General features: G+C 54.9%; 2 protein-coding genes across 2 annotated transcripts in view; one reads left to right on the forward strand and one right to left on the reverse strand.

The window, feature by feature from the left end:
- GNAZ (G protein subunit alpha z) overlaps positions 1-12599 on the reverse strand; it is a 54357-nt gene extending 41758 nt beyond the window's left edge. The window contains exon 1 of the mRNA XM_066365532.1: positions 12373-12599. The gene's annotated coding sequence lies outside the window, so the exon portion shown is untranslated. The remainder of the gene's footprint in view (positions 1-12372) is intronic.
- RSPH14 (radial spoke head 14 homolog) overlaps positions 1-15590 on the forward strand; it is a 77450-nt gene that overhangs the window by 56092 nt on the left and 5768 nt on the right. The window lies entirely within an intron of this gene.

Genomic DNA, 15590 nt, shown 5'->3' on the forward strand with positions numbered 1-15590 from the left:
GGGACTTACCTAGACTTGCCACCTGGACCTGTGTAACCCTGAGCAGAGTGTTGTGCACTGCTGGCTAGGCAGTGGGACTGGATCTCACCTTGGGGAGGCCTACCAGGGATGCCCACAGATTGGCCCTTGCTGGGATCTAGGCTAAAAGCGTCTCCATAGGTGCCTTCCCTGCCCACCCTCGCTGTATGTACCCTTGGTCAGTCTGACCTCCTGCTTAGGCCCACCTTACCCCCCACTCTCCTTCCAGCTCTACTTCCCTCTAAGCCAGTCTCTCTAAAAGATGCAGAACAGATGGATGAACACTAGTACACACACAACTCCAAGGCTCCTCCAGCACTCCCTCTGAGCGCATTACCTCACATGACCTTGTCCAGGGACCAGTGGCTGAGGGGCTACTGCAGTCCACACCAGGCACCTCACGCCCTGGTGGCCTCTGCTGACTCACAAGCTCTCGACACCCCTGGGACTCTGCAAACCCCTCTGTCTGTGCCCACCCCTCCCCCAAATGCCCCATACATCTCAGCCTCCTTCCCACATTGCAAGCTCCCCAAGGACCCCACATTCTGTGTGGCACATTATGTTTTGTCCCCTGCCCCCAACTTACAGTTCCTCCTCCCATCTTCTCATTCTCACCAAGTGGTAAGGGCCGTCTTGAGCCCTTCTCCTGCCCACCATCCCTGACAGTGCTTCCTGCCCCTCCCAGCCAGCTCATGCCCCACCAAAAATACTATCCTGACCACTTCACATCCTGCGGAAAATAAGACAAAACCCTGGGGGTGCCGGGTAGCATGGACTGTGCATCTCCCCATGCATCCGGGGCAGTGGGAGAAAATCAGCATGTCCTAGTCCTTGGGCCTCCCCCAGCTACTCTCCTGCCAGGAAACTCCACACTCACTTCTCTACAAGATGCCCTTCAGCGGACCCGAGGAAGGGGCTTCCAGGGTGGCCTTTCTGGATTAGCATCCTCTTCTCTGTCCCTGGTCTGTTGCAGATAAATATGCTCTACAGCCTTTTCTCATTGAGGGACCTACCCCTCTCTGTCCTAAATGTTAAAAAAACAAAACACCAAAAGCCTGCAGATTCCACCACGATTACAGATACATTTCTAAGATCCATTAATGACCAAAAGTTGCCATCAAAGTTGGGACTACTAGCTAGTTGGCATATTGAAAAGTGACTTAAAGCAGAGAGTCATAAGAAATGATAATACATACTTTAAATCAGGGGTCCCCAAACTTTTTACACAGGGGGCCAGTTCAATGTCCCTCAGACCGCTGGAGGGCCGGACTATAAAAAAAACTATGAACAAATTCCTATGCACACTGCACATATCTTATTTTAAAGTAAAAAACAAACAAACAAACAAAAAAAACGGGAACAAATACAATATTTAAAATAAAGAACAAGTAATTTAAATCAACAAACTGACCAGTATTTCAATGGGAACTATGCTCCTCTCACTGACCTCCAATGAAAGAGGTGCCCCTTCCGGAAGTGCGGCAGGGGCCAGATAAATGGCCTCAGGGGGCTGCATGCGGCCCGCAGGCCGTAGTTTGACCCCTGCCTTAAACATTTTGTTTTAACCTAAATGTACAAGTATTTGCCATATTTTGGAGCAGGTCAAGATGTTCTCTCAGAGCACAGGTTCATTTATTGGGGCTGTTGTCCCTGTTCTGCTTAAACCACAGCTCAGCAGGTGCAACGGACAACTGACATTCTCCACATGGTACAGGTGACAAAGTAACTGAGACCCGAATCCTACCTGTCATGACTCCCTGCCCCCAATCTGACAGTTGTCTTGCCCACACCAAGCTAACCATTGCTTCCATGGAGGCTTTTCAGAGCATCTACTGGATTTCCATGGAAGCCCTTTCTACATTCATATGTCATCAGTTATAGGACATTCAAGGACATATTCACAATGACAAGTGCCACTGACACACACAGGTTTGGGACAAACACCACTGACCAAAAGGGTGGTGCCAGCTGCCTGTTGTCCTGGAACATTCGGCCTGTGGTGGTCATGGCCAGTATGCTCTATCATGAGAACAGGGAGTGTCCCATCCAGCGAGCACTGGGGACCGGTGTAAAAGGGTTTCTGAGCATCGAGATTTCTGACCTCCTGCTCTAAATGATTTTGCATTTCATTTATCATGACATTTTGCAAATATTGGAAAAAATGGTAGCATGCGCATACGTAAGACCCTCCAGTGTGTGTGCCAGCAGGAAAGGGGCCTGGGGCACCTGACTGTGTGTGTAGGTTATTTGCAGCCACTCCATAGCCACCAGGGCACTGGCTACTAGGTTAGCTTATCCAGCACCCTCCCCCACCCCCATAACCTGCCGGACTGGCCTGGTACCAGCAAACCCACAGCAGGTCTCCCCTTAGAAGCAGCCCCTCGTTGTTGCCCGCTCATTTTGAAGCCAGAGGCACACAGAGCAGAGAAGGACCAAGGTCAGTGCACACAGTGTCCCAGCTACAGACGGGCCCTAACAGCCAGCTCTGCCCTGGCGAGGCTTGGGGTACTGCTCAAGATGACGAGGGAGCCCTTCCCTTGTGTCCCCGCACTGTCCCGTGGCTCTGAATGCCCTCAACCACGTGTCCACAGCCAGCAAGGCTGACCAGACGAGATGTGATAGCACTGCCTGAGGAACACTGACTCAGGAGGAAATCAGGCCGGGAGTAAAGAAATAAATAAAACAGAAAGGGAAGGAGGCACCATTGCACTAAGAGCCAAGTGGAGGGGACCCTGCCTCAGGGAGAATCTGGTTCCCCATTTCCATAGTGAAATGGGGCTGTCAATCAGGCCCCTGGGCCAGGTGGGGACTCTGATTTAACCATTCTGGGTCTCTGTTGCCTTGTAATTTCCTGTCCCTTGCCTCGGAGCGGGCATCCCACGATCCCATCTGCTCACCATGGCTACCCCTTGGCCATGCCCTCTCTGGTGAGGGCTCTGTGAGACCAGACAGGCGCCTGCTCCTTCCCTGAGCCCCTACTGCCTCCAACAGCTTCTTTCCTGTCTTCCCCACCTGGAAGGTGGGCACCACCTCCCACTAGGTCCCCTTTTCTTCCTTGCCCCTCCCCACCGCCCATCCCCCAAGCCTCCTAAACTCACACAGGTTCACAAGCTACAGAATCTGAGTCTCCAGGCCAATGTGGCTCAAAGAGAAGTGCATGTGTCTGGGCCCACCTCCAGGTCTGAGGAAGGGCCCCAAATGTGGGCATTGTCAGGCAACTCCAGCCCTCCTGAGGCCAACAAACTGGGGCCCCTGCTCTGGAAGCTGCTCCAGGTCACTCTCAATGGACCGGTTCTCTCATTTGTGATGGGCCATCCCCAGGAACCGCCCAGCCTATAGCAGCCTCTGACTGTCTTGATGAAGCCTGAGTAGGGGACTTTTGGGTACCTGACTGGTTGAGGGAGCAAGTTCAGGAGAGACAAGGTGGGCAGGGCCAGGAAGGGAGTCAGGCAAAGGTGTGGTCTCAGCTGCCCTTTCCCCCTTGGCCTGATTCTATGTGAGCTCTGGAAAGTGAATGAAATCCACATGTCCCACCTTGAGGGAAAGGAAGGGAAGGGAAGGGGGAAGGGAAGGGAAGGGAAGGGCCTCCCAGGCATTTCCAGGAAAGGGAGCTCTGAGGGACCACACAGTTTTTTGTCAAAAGGTGCAGCTGTGGGCAGGCAACAATGACTGCAGCTGGGGGACTGTGCACCAGCAGGAAAGGGTATCTGGGGGTACTGGCATCGTCATGCCCAGCACACCATCTCCCCCTCCCCTACCTTCTATCAGAGCCCACCATCTCAGGTCAGGGCAGCCCTGTGTCCAAATCCAACCACTTACCCTGCCCCCCCCCCCTTATTCCCCCAATCTGGATTGCCACCATGATGTCACAAGCTTCCTTGCTCCCTTACAACTCCTGCACACTGTGCTGCCACCAGCAGCCAGGGGAGCCTTCCCACAGCCTGCCACCTCAGTTTGGAGCCACAGTCCCAGTCCTTCCAGGGCCCCAGGGCTCTGTGATGGGCCCCTGACTCTCCAATTCCCCTCTCCCACCATACTCCCACCAATCTCCACTCCTCTTGCACTGGTCCTCTTGCTGTCCCTTGAGTACATGACCGCTCTCAATTCACGGCCTTTGCACTGGCTGTTCCCCTCTGAGGAATATTTATTGTGCAGAGAGCTACTCCACCCTTCCTTCTAATGAATGGCTCAGAGGCCCCTACAGGGGAGGCCCTCCTGACCATCCTGTGTATGACTCCCCACAAATCTTACCTCTAACACTGCTCTTTCTAAAATGCTACGTAATTTGCTTTTCACGATGACTGTCTCCCCACCATGCTCAGAAAATGCCAGCTCTATAGGGCACAGGCTGCTGGTCTGTTGGTGCATCCCATGGGCTCAGGCACCTGGCAGAAGCAGATGATATCTCTACCCCAGCCCTTTTACTTTGGTATAGGAAAAGGACAGCTCGGATTTCTGAGAAGACTTCTAGAAAGGGCCCTGGCTTTCCCTCATCATGGTCAGCAAACTCATTAGTCAACAGAAGCCAAATAACAGTACAACAATTGAAATTTCTTTTGAGAGCCAAATTTTTTAAACTTTAACTATATAGGTAGGTACATTCCTTATCAAGGCAGCGCCCGCACGTGGTATTTTGTGCAAGAGCCACACTCAAGGAGCCAAAGAGCTGCATGTGGCTTGCGAGCCGTAGTTTGCCAACCAGGGCCCTAGATAGACGTGGTAGATGTATGGCCATCTCCCGCTTGGCCTGGGCCGACCCCATTACTGCCCTGCCTCTGGACCCCCAGCCTAGGATGTCCCTTCATCTGGTAAACCCATTAGGGCTGGGCTTCTGTTGCTGCTACTGAAAGCATGCTCCTACCCCAGCCCAAGGCCTGTTCATAAGCCCTGGCTCTCCCCCTCCCCACCCACTCCAGCCTTCCTATGCCAATGACATTGGCCCACTTGGAGCCTGGAACCGCAGCTCACCCTTCTGCTCCAGTCTATAGCAGTTACAGTGGCTGCACCTTTCACACCCTTCACATCCATTCTGCACTGGTCCTCCATCCATCATCCTGCCCCAGGAGAGCCTCAGAATAGCAAGAGAACACTAACACCTCTGGAGACTGATGCCACGTAGGGACCAAGACCAGCCATGAACTCCAGGAGCTGGAGCAAGAATGGTGGATGTGGCATGGCAACAGGGCTTCCTAGAGAAGGCGGTGGTGTTGGGGGCACCAGGGCGACCCTGTCAGCACTCCTGTGCCCTCCTCCCTGCTACGGGGCAGAGCAGGCTGGGAATGCGTGTGCGTATATGGTATTATCACGGAGGAAATCAATGCCTGGCACTGGCCCAGTGTTTAAGGGAAATGAACAGATTTTGGCTGAGGACAAAGAGAGTTTGATTAATCAGAAATTGGATAATGGAGGCAACACTATTTTTCTTCCCAACATTTTATCGAGAAATATGTTTGCACAGCACATCAGATGTAACGGAGTGGGTGAGGGGGGTGATCATGCTGGAGCAAAGCTGAGGGACAGGGCCAGTAACCTACATGCGCCAATAGAGCTGAGTGACAGCCCAGCTGGATACTTGGTGGCCAAAGGAAGCAAGAAGGGATAGGCTGGGCAAGCCAGAGGCCACATACAACTAGGGCAGCTGAAGTCAGAGGATGCGCCACAAAGAGGTGGGCAGAGGGGAGGGAGACACATGGGGCCAGGTCCTTAGCACGGCGGTGATGGTCTCAGAGAAAGGTTCGTCATACAGAGACTGCTCCTTCCCTGGCCTGGCTACCTCCCCACTGCCCTGCCCTGCTCACAGCCTCCCCGGTCACTCACCCTTTCCTCCTGTGCTGTCCCTACTTCTACAACACATACAGCAGACCGTGTTTCTGTGTCATTTGGTCTCCCAATTCCAGGCAGGCTTCTCTGTGCTAGCAAAGAGCTCAGCACAAGGCTCATTCATTCATTTAGGGTACAGAGAGTGGCTGCCACGGGAAAAGATATTCAACAATGACCTAAGTTGCCAGTTAGACTCACGATGCTGCTGGGGGAGTACTCAAGAAGGAACGAGTCCCCATCTAATCTGGGGTCAGGGTGAGTGTCCAGAATGAACGGCCATGTAAAGAGAGATGAAGGATGAGCTGAAGCTGAGAGGCTAGAGTGAGGGCAGGGCAGTGTGTGTGTGTGGGGGAGGGGGTGGCAGTTCCAGGTGGCAGGGACTGGAGTCTATAGTGACAGTGTGAGAAGCTGGGCAGTGCACCTGCCTCTGGCTCAGGAGTGAACCACTCAGGCCCGACCACACCCAATCAGTGATGTCCAGCGTGGGTGGTTTGTGTTTGCTGGCCAAACCTAAGACCCAAAGGCACAATCTCTCGGGAACAGAGGGTTGAGCTGAAGGAACCATTCTGCAATGTGAGGGCTAGAGTCGCCAGGAAGCCCAGCCCTCCAGGTGAAAGTGGCTCAACAGGTCACATTAGGCCTATCTACTTGCCAATATTCACCCCCCTTCAATAGCCATTTAATTTCCTGAATCTTTACTGTGGGTAGGGCTGGGCTCTGGGGACCAGAGTCTCTGCAATGAACAGCAAATGAAGGACTTGACCTTCCAGAGATTATGTTCAGGTATGAAAGAGAAAGAAAGAGTAAGCAAGAGAGAGTGAGAGGGAAAAAAATCAACACAAATAAGATAGGTGGTAAGTTATAGTAGGATGAGTGCTAAAGGGAAAAAAGAGGCAGGAAGGGGTACAGAGTATGTATGGGTGGGGACAGGGGTGCTGTTCTAGATGGAGGGCCTGGACACACCTCGAAATGGAAACCAAGAATTAGAAGGTCTGGAGACCCTCTTCCTGGACACCCAAGGATGTGTGTAGACCCTGTCTGAAAACTGCTGGGGGAAAGAGCAGCTTCGAGGATCAGGCCAGTCCCTCCAGTGACAATAATGGGCTTGCTGCAGCCCATCAGCCCTGCCAAAGCAGGGGCCAGGCCCTAAGCACCGGTCCAGCCAGACATCCTGGACCACCTGTCCTGGTGACTAACAGGCCAGTGGAGCCAGGCCACCTGCAGGAAGGGGGCCACCTCGGGATGCAGAAGAGCAAGCCTCATGGTTCTGGACACCTTCCCTGGGGCTCAGTAAGCCACTCCACCCACTCAGGAAAGTCACCTACCTTCTCAGGTCTCAGTCTCTTTAACTGTGAGGAGAAAACTAAGGTAAAAATAGGCCCCTTCTTGGCATAGCTGGTTGTGGGAGGATAATCTGAGCTTCCCCTTGCCCCCATCAGAAGGCACTTGCCCACCGAAATCCAGAGCACATCTACTGTCCTCCCTGAGAACGCCTGGATTTGCATTGGGGTTCTGGGGGAATGGGCACGTCGAGTCCTCTCTCCTCTACTCCCCACCACGACCATGATCTCCAAGACTCACAGAGGCAGGCCTCGATGAAGGGGTCAGTCCTCCACCCCACCCAGGGAACCCTGTCCAGCAGCTTTCCCTCCCAGGGCTGGGGGGAGGGTGTCTTCCTAAAAGGAAGACCCTGCCTGGTGGGGCAGCATCTCTTCCTAAATGGTCTGCTCTGACCACCACATGCACTGCCAGGACAAGCCCTCGGGAGGTGGGAGGATTTCTGGCTAGAGGCTCCTAGGAGGAATACTGGGCCTGACATGGTTTGTAAGGCCCCTCCTCACACTGTGGTTTTTACAGTCTCGCTTCTTAGCACTTTTTGATGGATCCTCCAGGGACATCTCTAAAAGAGAGTTATACCTTAATTTAGAAGCAAATAACTCAAAACTCTGTGATGTAGCAGATTCCTTTGGAAAAGAGTTGAAGTCAGGGAAGCCATTGTTATGTGAAGCTGCCCACTGTGCTTGACCAGGTCCTGACAACAGGACTCGGCCCTCAACTCTTGAGCTGTGCCTCCTGCCAGAGGCTGCTGGGGGTCAAGGGACAGGAGGGAAGAAGCTGCACTACAGGAGGCCAGCGTGAGGCTTACAGAGTGACTGACTGACCCCAGTGCCCCCAAGTGCCAACCACAGCCCACTTGCCAAAGGGAGGCCACTGAAGGGGAGAGGGTGATGGGCCAGTGGCACCTCCTGTGTAACTGAATGCCAGGTATATAGGTGCCGTGAGAGGGGGAAGGACCTCTGGTAGAGGGGGCTACCACCAACCAGGCTTCATGGGCATGCACACAGGTAGTCACATAGGGCCCCACACCTGGTGTAATGCTCTGTCTTGAAATGCTCCATCATTTTTAACTAAGGCCCTTTAAATTCCATAGCCTGTCCTGCCCATGTTACTTAGTCCCCACATACCCCATGTCCACCACTTGCGTGGCCATCTTGCTTATGCTCCTGCCTCACTCGCTCGTCAGTCCTTCTCAGTCTCTTATCTGGATAACCTCAGCTCATGCTTTGAATGATGAAGGCCTTGATCCTGGCCCAGCCCCGCTTAGTCCTACCTATCCTCCATCCCCAAGTGACCTCAGCCGGGCTCTGGCTTCCCATACACTTGGTTCCAAAGACTCCAGGTTTCTGTCCCCAGACTTGCTCTCCCCTCTGACTGCCACATGAACCTATGTCCTGCCAGAGGTCCAACCCAGCTCCCAATTCCCTGCCTCTCATAAATGAGTCTGCATCTTCCTTCTCAGCCAATGCCAACTCCAGCCTTCCAGAGCTATTCTCTTTACTCTTCTGCAGGGGTTGGTTCTCTTTAAAATACCCCCCCACACACACACACACACCACCGTATGACTGCTTCTCTCTGCCTCTACCGCACCTACCCCACTGGGTCAGCAGCCTCATCAACCTTAGTGCTACAACAGCCACTAACAGCCTTCTTCCATCCAGCCCCCGTGCCCATCAGCGGACAGGTCTTAAAAGTGTAATTAATTAGCTCAAGTATCTCCTCTATTCCAAAGCTGTCCAGGGTTTCCAGCTTCACTGGGGCCTGCAGAGCCCTACTGGGCCTGCCCCACAGCCCTCCACCCCCCATAAAACCGTTTACTGGGCTCCAGGCACTTGGACTTCCGGTGGGGCCTCCAGCAGCTGAACTGTTCAGCCTTAGTGCATTTACACCTGCCATACCCTCTCCTGGTGCTCTTCTTGCCAGTCACTGGACTCACCCATTGCTTTATCATGGCACAGCGCCAACACAGTCCCTCCACCAGAGGTTCTATCCTACCTGGCAATCAGTTACACAGGTGTCGTGTCAGCCTACCCCTGGTCTGATGTGAGTGCCACAAGAGTGGACGCTGTGTCTGTTCTGCTCCCTGCTGTGTCCCGGTGCCTGGCACAGTGCCTAGCACTCGGCAGCTGCTGGTAAATATTAGCCAAAGGAACAACTGAATGAACAAAGTGTGTGAGCTTCCGTTTTTCTCAGGCTTCGTATGGAGGGCTGATGTCTCTTCCCATGTGTTTCAGGACCCATCAGACTGTCCCTGTGAGTTAGTCTCTGTGAGTTCACAGGGGCCAAATGTGAGGGGGTCGGGTGGGGAGCTGTGTAGGGACTTTTGGCTCTGTTTATGGATAGGCTCAGAGAGGATGGGGCTGGGCCATGGGGAAGCATAGTGAGGTCCTAACCTAGGTCTTCTGATGCCTCACCCGGGCTCTGCCCCCTTCCCTGCCCACCCTGTGGGGAGTCTGAGCCTCCCAGGCCTCCCCAGTCTGCACAAACTGTGTCAGGCCACCACCGTCAGGCTCCTGCCTGGGGCTGATAAAGCATCTGCTCCAATGCCTGTCCATTTCCCTTCACCCTCCTTCCTGCCAACCACGTGCTCAAAGGCCTGCCTCTGGGGCTTGGTTACCCCAGGTTTCCTTCCTGGGGGCTGTGGGAGAGCAGAACACTAATCTGCCTCCTTCAGAGTTCCTGTGAGCCTCTCCATAGTCAGCTACAGCAAGGATGCCCTCCAGCTGTAGAGCGTTTCAGATCTTCAGAAGGCTAGCATGGGGCATACAGGACTGCCTTGTCCCAGCCTCCAGGGGAGGAAAGCCCAGCACACTGTCATCACATGTACACATGAGACAACCATGCTGAGGCCCCACCCTGAGTCTGAGGTCAGCCTTCCTTGCTATTCGGGCTCCACTTGGGCAGCCTTACCAAGTCCACCTGGTTACCCAGAGTCCCTGAAATCTCCCAGAAGCTCTTGAGATCCAGACCAAGGCGTTTCCCCCCTGGGACTCCAGGAAACAGAAGAGCTAAGAAGCTGGGACAGAAGGAGAAATGTAGTCCTTATGTCCCAAATTTAGATCCGTTGCAAGGCCCCCGAAACACAGAGGGCAGGAGGCACAGAGTGAAGCATCCTCATGAGGGCAGGTGGGCTGCTTGCTCTTGCTGCAACAACATGGGCCTCACCCAAAAGCCCAAAGTGGGTGTGTGTTTGGGGGTGGAACAGGGAGGGGCAAGAAATACAGATGAGTAACAAACAGCCCCTTCAGAGGGAGAGCAAAACATCCCTGGGAGCGAGCAAGCAAGCAGATCTATGAAGGCAGAAGGTGACACGGACTTCCAAGGGGGAGGAACTCAGTCTTATTCACCTCATGTCTCAGAAAACCAAGGTCTGTGAGAAGAACGCAGGAGAAGAGTTTAAAACTAAATGCCAGCATCTCATCGCTGAAGGCACATTAACTACTTCATCTGATAATGAGCATGGCCAGGCCCTCCCGTGCCATCAGCCCTTGCATGAAGACTCCCAGGCCTTCACGGTTACTGCTCCCTGACGCCCACACCCCAAAGGGACAACAGCTAAACATCATCCTTTATTCTGGCTTGGAAGGGGGCTGGGTGGTTGGTTACTCAGTTCCCTGGCCTTGCCCAGGGACAAGGGGCCTGGAAGGGCAGTCCTAGGCTGCAAAGAACCCTCCAAGACCTTTTAAGCTCTTACCCAGGCCCACCCCAGATTCTGAGTCACACAGCTGCTCCCTTTTACAGATGAGGAAACTGCAGCCTCCAATGGAAGAGCCACAGCTAAGAAGCAATGGGTCGTTTTTTCATCAGCTCCCTTGTCCCTATGGGGGCCCTCACCCACCTTTCCTGCCACACCTCCTATGCTTTCCCAAGCACTCCCTTTGCTCCTGTCAGACCCAACAGCCAAACTCCCACTTGTGCCTTGGTCCATTTTCTCCCCTCTGTCTGCAATGCCCACCCCTTGTGCTTGTGTCCTTCAAGCTCCAGTTCAAATGTCACTTTGCTCACAGACCTGTCTGACCCTAGGCTGGGCTACTTCTCTGAGATCCCTACTGAGACCCCACACCCACACTCAGGGTTGGGTTATCTGAGCAGAGACATTGCTCCCCTCTGGGGTAGTGAGTCAGTCCCTGGAGGGCAGGCCCAGTCCACTCCCACCCCAGCACCAGGTCCTGGGGGAGCATATGCTCAGTAAATATTTGCTTAATTGAATTTGGCCAAAGAGCCACCTCCAGACAGAGCCAAGGCAGCGGGACCCAGTCCCTAGGGAAGGGAAATCACTTGGGCAGAAAAAAGCTGGTCGGGGGGCTGGGCTGCCTCGCAAAGCCCAGCCAACTTCTCCTACCAGGCAGGTCCCTCTATCCTCAGACTCCAAGGAATCCTGGTCTCGCACTGCCTTTCCATCGTTGTAACAGAGAGCCCCGGTTCTTGGCCTAGAGGGATTCCTGCCATCACCCAGAGGCTCAGCACCGCCCTGAAGGCAGAGTCCCTTCGGATCTCTCGCAGGATCTCTAGCTCCAGCCCAGAGGCCTTCACACCCTTCTTCCCAAACACCCCCAAACACCTTTTAAGGGAAAACAAAATTGAGCCAGGAACATATCAAAATCACAGTGGGTCGATACTCATCTTGCTCTAAATGCCTCGGAGCAACCTGCTCGCTGAAAGAGCGGTGACCGAAAACTGCGAGCCATCCGTCCTCGGGCCCAGGCCTCCGGGGCCCTCTCCTCCGTTTCAGCCAAGGCCACGCGTCGGCGGTCCCGCCGCCCCGGTCGCCTCCTCCCCGCTCTCCCGAGAGACAGACCCTGCCTCAGCGCCGCTCTCGCAAGTCCCCCGGCCCAGCCCCTGCTCCGCACTAGCGGTTGCTTAGGGCGAGGGGCGGGCGCGGCATCCCCAGCGGCCGCTGTCCACCACCCCGGGCCCGCAGCCGCCCCCTCCCGCCGGTTTTCGGCCCGGTGGTGCCCTGTCAGCAGCACCTGCTGGGCCTGCGGCCACCTCCTGCTCACCTCGCGGGCATCCCCGCCCTGGCCCTCCCCCCATCCCCACCCCGCGGCCGGGCATCCCTGTCGCTGTGCCCGACACCCCCAGTCCGGGCGGATTCCAGGCACAAAGGCCCGGGCGGGGCCCCGGTTGGGGGTGGGGTAGACGCCCCGACCCCCTGAGGCTCAGCCGCACGCCCCGGACGCGGGTCCACTCTCTCACCTCCGGGCCGCGGCACCGTGCATCCGCCGAGCTGCTCCGGGCGGCGCGGGCGGGCAGGGTGGCAAGCGCGGACCGTGGCTCTCTCGTTCCGCACGACACAGGCGGCGGCGACCGCGCGGGGACGTGACCGGACCGACGGCGGCTCACACACTCCGGCCGCCCTGGTTCCCTCCGCCTGTTCTCCCGCGCCGCCCGTCGCCCGCCGCCCGCGGGTCCGCCCGCCCCGCGCTGCCGCCGCCGGCAGGGGGCGGAGCCGCGAGCGCAGCGCGTTGCCAGGCCAACCACGGGCGGGGTTGCCGCGCGCCCGCTGGTGACCACGCGTCGGGCGCGACCGCCCCGCCACGAGCGCCGGCTTGCTGCCCATTGGGTACGAGGAGCTGACGGACAAGTCCCCAGCCCAATGGTGGGGTTTGTGGGCGGGGCCGCAGTTCCGCGCGCGCCGCAGTCCGGCACGCGCTGCTAGCGCTGGCATCCCAGGGACTCGGTTACCCTCCTGGCCAGAGGGCTTATCCAGTGTGATCGCCTCTCGCAGATCCGTAGACCGAGCCTGAGAGCGATGGATGGCCCCTGACCCCGCTCGTCTCCCTCGGCCCAAATTCAAACCCAGGTTGGCCTTTTCTGAGCCCCGCGACCTTGGGCACCGACTGACTTATCTGGGCCTGTATTGCAAAGTGGAGCTGGTGGCACCTGCTTTCCTGAATTGTCGCGATAACCCTCTAGAAAGTGTGAAAGGGCTGTGCAAAGGTTTGTGCAGTGATGATAGGAGGGGCATTAGTCATTCTTTGCTCTCCCACCCCACTCTTCAGAGTCCCTGGCAATCTGGCCACTGGCAATCCTGGCCATGGAAGATTACCTTGGAACGGTGAGGAGAGAGAGGGGCCCAGAGCTGTCCCTCAGACCAGAGAAGTGAGAGGGAGACAGCCCAGTTAAGGCCAGGGTCCCATTGACACCTTTGGGAAGGAAGCTTGTAGAAGGCATGGGATGCTTAGCAAAATGCATCTGGGGCAGTCTGCCAAATTCTGTTTTCAGTTTAAGGGAGAGCACATCTCTGGGCCTCAGAGCCAGGATCCCCTCAATCTTATGCTTAAAAGGCATTAATGGCTTCTCTGTCTTCTCCATCATTGTAACCTAAATGTTTGCACATACTAAAACATGCAGATGCTGGTAAAATGCAGATGCTCCTAGCCAACACCAGCCTTACTGCTTTACACTGTCATGGTCATATTACAAGGAGCACACTACTCATAGGCATAGAAACACTAGAGCTGACCATTGACAGAAGTGGATATGTGGTCAGAAGACAGTAGTAGGGGTCTGCCTGTGCCAACTAGACCCTGGCATCTCAGTATCATCCCCTGACTTCTCTGGTATGATTCCTCTGCTGTAAAATGGAGACTATTGTACTACCGACCCTCAGGGTTGTGGCCCATCAGTGAAGGGGCTGCCTAAAGTGTCAGGGATAGGACAGAGGTTGATGATGGGCATCTGAGGCAACCTAGACCTGGTAGTGCTAGCTGGAGGAGGCCAGTGACAACCAAAGGAACGTCACCAGCAATTGAGGGCTCTTCTGTATGCATGTCTTCTATAGCACCAGGCTAGGTCAGGCTGGGCCTTTGCCCAGATGACCTCACAGAGGCCAACAGCTGTGACACCAAGAAGACGATGCCACAGGCCCTGCCCTGAGATGGATCAGAGGGGAGAGGGCGCTGAAGGTGAAGCACAGACCATAACCTGTACACCTTTGGGTCACTTATCTGGCTGAACCTCATTTTCTCTTCTGTCAAAAGGGGACACCAACAGACTATCCCTAGAGGGTGATTCTGAGGAAGACTGCACATTGGCACATGTTCAAAGAAGAGTGAGAGCAGATTCTGTTGCAGGATCAGGGGTCAGACTTGAGCTGTTTGCAGGGGCAAACCTACATGCAAGCAGGAGATGACCCTCTATAGCAATGTAGGTGCGAGAGCAGAGGCTAGCCCGTTGAGGGGCCTAATCGGGCTGGCTGCTGCCTCCCTCCCTGACCTTGAAGGCCACCTCAAAGTGAAAGTTCACATGGTATGAACCAATGATTATAATTCTTTATACAGCAATTCTTATTGATGGCCTCCTCTGCATTAGGCACAGTTCTGGGATTTAGATGGACTCAGCCCTGCCTGCTAGACCCTCCTGTCTGTGGGGCAGAGGCAGACAGCAGGGCATAATACACCTTTACAATTGTTTGAGGCATTGAGGAGACCCATCAGTGCTCTGGGGGCATGTGGGAGAGGAAGCACTGGGCATTGGGACAGCAGGAGTGGAAGTGGATACTGACTTGGGGCAGGAGAGAAGCATGTTCCAAGGTAAGGAAGCACTGAGTGCAAAGGAGCATGAGGCCTGGAAGAACCCAGAAAAGACCACTGTGGCCAGAGCCAGTGAGCGTGTGAGGATGCTAAAGCACAGGCTGCAGTGGGACTGGGAACGGTTTTGCCAGGTGGATGGCCCACATGTGAAATTGGGGACACTGGCCTGAGACCTCCCCCCCCAGAGAGTTTTAAGGTTAGCTTTTTAAATTTGAGAGAGAGGAAGGCAAGTTTTTGTTCTACATTTACACAGTAGTCATGTTCCCACATTGTATGTTATCCTAATATGTAGAATCAAATAGCAAAAATGACAACTAGTCAGCCCTGTGAAAATAAACCAGAGAAGTTAGTGTGAGACCAGGTTCAGTACAGAGCCGTGGGCGACAGCATTTGTCAGGAGATGGTGGTGTGGTGGCTGCAGCCATGGAGAGAAGGAGCGGTCCTTGGCTGGAGGTGCAGGAGGGGACCAAAGAGGGGTCCACATGAGATGCTGGAGGGAAGGATGTACTTGCTAAGTGGTTGGAGAAAGAGATGGAGAGGTAGCCAGGAAACCAGGGAGTGGAGAGTCCCTCTCAGCCATGAACCGGATGGCTCCTCCCCAGCTCACAGCAGGGAGGTGACAATTTCACTTTCCAAGTATTTTGCAGGCTGAGAGAGAAGGTTCCTGGCTGGGAACACCTGAGCCAAGGCCTGGGGGTGAGAAATTTGTGTGTCATCGAGCCATGGGAAGAGAATGTCTCAAGAGGAAGACATGGTTAGCCATGTCATGTGCTATTGCGAGCGAGGCTGAGTAAGCTGAGGACAGAGAAGCAGCCCTATGAGCAAAGGCAGACACAGGGTGGGGTCAGAGTGCCAGTAGTTCAGGGCATGGGGGCCACA

Source organism: Saccopteryx leptura, chromosome 2 (genome assembly GCF_036850995.1).
Source record: "Saccopteryx leptura isolate mSacLep1 chromosome 2, mSacLep1_pri_phased_curated, whole genome shotgun sequence".
NCBI lineage: Eukaryota > Metazoa > Chordata > Mammalia > Chiroptera > Emballonuridae > Saccopteryx > Saccopteryx leptura.